Source organism: Triticum urartu, chromosome 1A (genome assembly GCF_056163025.1).
Source record: "Triticum urartu cultivar PI428250 chromosome 1A, HENAU_Tu73, whole genome shotgun sequence".
In the NCBI taxonomy this organism is placed as follows: domain Eukaryota; kingdom Viridiplantae; phylum Streptophyta; class Magnoliopsida; order Poales; family Poaceae; genus Triticum; species Triticum urartu.
The window spans coordinates 465112395-465116889 of NC_141873.1; the positions used below are offsets into that span (position 1 = coordinate 465112395).

Genomic DNA, 4495 nt, shown 5'->3' on the forward strand with positions numbered 1-4495 from the left:
TTTGACTGCTGAAATATGCTTTTTAGGTGCTGGAACATCATTTTTAGGTGCTGGAATGTGTTATTTATGTGCTGGAATATCATTTTTAGGTGCTGGAATGTGTTATTTATGTGCTGAAATATGCTTTTGTCTGCTGGAATATCATTTTTTATGTGCTGGAATATCATTTTAGGTGCTGGAATGTGTTATTAACTTCTGGAATGTTTATGGTGTAGATGGATGATGACGTGCTGGAGGTTCCAAATGTTGGTGCTCTTCCCAAGAAGCCCCCAAGGTCATGAATTGGACTCCGCCTATGTTGGCAATGATGTTGAAAGGTCTTTCAGAGGTGGCGGCAAGAGGTGCCAAGACTGACAAAGGATTCAAAGAGGCTAAAAAATTGAAAGTTGCAAAGTGTATATCTGCTTTCGTTGGTTATGATGTGTCTATTACTCAAGTGCACAATCATATTCGCAAGTGGCGGAATAGGTGGACAAGGATTGTTTATTTGAAGGGTTTAAGTGGGGCACTTTGGGATGATGACAAGAAGATGGTAGTTCTAGAAGAACAACACTATTTGGGCCACACTCAGGTATGCATGCACATGTATCAACCCTTTTTCCCTACTGAAATGAGTTGTCTTATTGCTGAAACGGTGTTGAAATGAGTTAGTTTTGCGGAAATGAATAGATTTTATAGTTGACATGATGTTGTAGTCAATTACTTTTGTTGAACTGATGTTGAAATGAGTTACTTTTGGTCATATGATGATGCCTCATTGCTGAAATGCCGTCTTTTTTAATTACTTATGTTCAATGATGTTGTAGGATCATCCAACAGATGCTGAATTGCTAAATTCCCCACTTGAGAACTACAACTATATGGAAAATTGCTTTGCTAATAAGCAAGCCACCGGGAATTATGCAATGGCCACCGGTGTGCCACTCGGAACACCTATTGTTGTGGAAGACAAAGATAAACCCGATGTCATGGAGGGGCAAGGAACAACTGATGAGGTATTGCAACATCTTCCTGGGTCTAACTTGGTACTTCCTACTGCTAGTGCCTCTCAGGACCCTTCTCCTACTTCAAATAAGAAGAGAAAGAGGGCATCTGGCTTGACTAAGGAGGACTCAATCCAGTGTAGCAACATGACTGATGCTATGCGTGAGATTGCAAGTGCTATCAACAACACTTGCCATGCTGAGACACACCCTGACTTGTACAACGCTGTCATGGACCTTCTTGTGTTTGAGCAAGATGAGCGCTTGGCTGTTTTAGATTATCTCACAGAACATAAGGCAAAAGGCACTGCTTCAAATTAAGGTTATTATGTGTTATGTTAATTGTTGATTATTTTATTTATATTATCATTGTTCAGATTATGTTGGCATGGTAACATTTTAATTGCCGAAATGTTGTTTCAATATTTGTCTTGGCGGCAAAAAAAAATCATTCATGCAGCATACCTCAGATACATGCTACCAAACATAGTCTCAGTGCAACATGTCTTGTCTGATGCAGCCTACCAAACACAGTCTCAGCTCAGCATGCATGAGTACATACATTGCTACCAAACAACTGCAGTTGCATGTACTGAGCATGTCTAGACTAAGCATGTTCATATGGGAACAACTATGCTAGGATGGGAACAACTACCAAACACACCCTTAAGCGCCAATTAGCAAGCTGGCTCTCGAGTGAATGCCTGCGGGCCGTGGACCAATCTCGCCCGCTCACTCCGCCCGGCTCGCTAGCTGGTTTTTTTGTCCTATCTTTTGAAGAAGAAAAATCTAGTTAAAAACCTACCATAGACTAGTTAAAAAGAATTGTCGAGATCTATTTAACATAATTATCATGCTCTGAACAGTAAGAAGTGCCGTTATACCTACAAATCAAAACTACCAATGCCTAATTAATGAAATTGTCACGGAGCAACTTAGTCGTAGTGAATACATGAACTCCTCAAACTACGGTCATCACCGGTAAGTATCCTGATTATTGTCACTTCGGGGTTAACGGATCATAACACATAATAGGTGACTATAGACTTGCGAGATAGGATCAAGAACACTCATATATTGATGAAAACATAATAGGTTCAGATGTGAAATCATGGCACTCGGGCCCTACTGACAAGCATTAAGCATAGCAAGGTCATAGCAATATCAATCTCAGAACATAGTGGATACTAGGGATCAAACTCTAACAAAACTAACTCGATTACATGATAGATCCCATCCAACCCATCACCGTCCAGCAAGCCTACGATGGAATTACTCATGCACGGTGGTGAACATCATGAAATTGGTGATGGAGGATGGTTGATGATGACGATGGTGACGGATTCCCCTCTCCGGAGCCCCGAACGGACTCGAGATCAGCCCTCCCGAGAGGTTTTAGGGCTTGGCGACGGCTCCGTATCGTAAAACGCGATGAATTCTTCTCTTTGATTTTTCTCTCCCCGAAACACAATATATGGAGTTGGAGTTGGAGTCGGAGAGGCATCAGGGGGCCCACGAGGTAGGGGGCGCGCCCTATGGGGGGCAGGCACGCCCCCCACCCTCGTGGACAGGTGGTGGGCCCCTTGGCCTTCATCTTTTGCAGGTATTTTTTATATTTTCCAAAAAGTTGCTCCATGAAGTTTCAGGTCATTCCGAGAACGTTTGTTTCTGCACATAAATAACACCATGGTAATTCTACTGAAAACAGCGTCGGTCCGGGTTAGTTCCATTCAAATCATGCCAGTAAGAGTGCAAAACAAGGGCAAAAGTGTTTGAAAAAGTAGATACGCTGGAGACGTATCAACTCCCCCAAGCTTAAACCTTTGCTTGTCCTCAAGCAATTAAGTTGACAAACTGAAAGTGATAAATAAAAACTTTTACAAACTCTGTTTGCTCTTGTTGTTGTAAATATGTAAAGCCAACATTCAAGTTTTCAGCAAAGATTATAACTAACCACACTCGCAATAATGCTTAGGTCTCAAGTTTACTCATATCAATAGCATAATCAACTGGCGAGCAATAATAATAAATCTCGGATGACAACACTTTCTCAAACAATCATAATATGATATAACAAGGTGGTATCTCGCTAGCCCTTTCTGAGACTGCAAAACATAAATGCAGAGCACCTTTAAAGACCAAGGACTGACTAGACATTGTAATTCATGGTAAAAGAGATCCAGTCAAGTCATACTCAATGTAAACTAACAGTAATGAATGCAAATGACAGCGGTGCTCTCCAACTGGTGCTTTTTAATAAGAGGGTGATGACTCAGCATAAAAGTAAATAGATAGGCCCTTCGCAGAGGGAAGCAGGGATTTGTAGAGGTGCCAGAGCTCGGTTTTTAAATAGAGGTGAATAATATTTTGAGCGGTATACTTTCATTGTCAACATAACAACCAAGAGATGGCGATATCTTCCATGATACACACATTATAGGCGGTTCCCAAACAGAATGGTAAAGTTTATACTCCTTCTTCCACCAACAAGCATCAATTTATGGCTTGCTCGAAACAACGAGTGCCTCCAACTAACAAGAGTCCCAGGGGGAGTTTTATTTGCAATTATTTTGATTTAGTTTGCATAAAGCATGGGACTGGGCATCCCGGTGACCAGCCATTTATCTCGTGAGTGAGGAGCGGAGTCCACTCCTCTTGAGAATAACCCACCTAACATGGAAGATACAGACAACCTTAGTTGATACATGAGCTATTCGAGCATACAAAATAGGATATTTATTTGAAGGTTTAGAGTTTGGCACATACAAATTTACTTGGAACGGAAGGTAGATACCGTATATAGGTAGGTATGGTGGACTCATATGGAATAACTTTGGGGTTTATGGAGTTGGATGCACAAGCAATATTCCCGCTTAGTACAGGTGAAGGCTAGCAAAAGACTGGGAAGCGACCAGCTAGAGAGCGACAACAGTCATGAACATGCATTAAAATTAATCAACACCGAATGCAAGCATGAGTAGGATATAATCCACCATGAACATAAATATTGTGAAGGCTATGTTGATTTTGTTTCAACTACATGCGTGAACATGCGCCAAGTCAAGTCACTTAAATCATTCAGAGGAGGATACCACCCTATCATACCACATCACAACCATTTTAATAGCATGTTGGCATGCAAGGTAAACCATTATAAGCTCCTAGCTAATCAAGCATGGTACAAGAAACTATGATCTCTAGTTGTCATTGCAAACATGCTTATTCATAATAGGCTGAACCAGGAACGATGAACTAATCATATTTACAAAAACAAAAGAGGTCAAGTTCATACAAGCTTTTCTCATCTCAGTCAGTCCATCATATATCGTCATAATTGCCCTTCACTTGCACGACCGAACGATGTGAATAATAATAATAGTGCGCGTGCATTGGACTAAGCTGGAATCTGCAAGCATTCAATAAACAGGAGAAGACAAGGCATTATGGGCTCTTTTGTCAGATCAACAATAATGCAAATAAGAGCCACTTCAACAATTTAATCATGGTCTTCT

At 41.0% G+C, this 4495-nt stretch overlaps 1 pseudogene across 1 annotated transcript; it reads left to right on the plus strand.

Moving 5' to 3' along the window:
• Positions 1-215: 215 nt before the first annotated feature.
• Positions 216-1304, plus strand: LOC147991717 (uncharacterized; annotated as a pseudogene). Its single transcript, XR_015613947.1, has 2 exons — positions 216-571; positions 807-1304. The product of XR_015613947.1 is annotated as an uncharacterized LOC147991717 (transcript).
• Positions 1305-4495: the final 3191 nt, after the last annotated feature.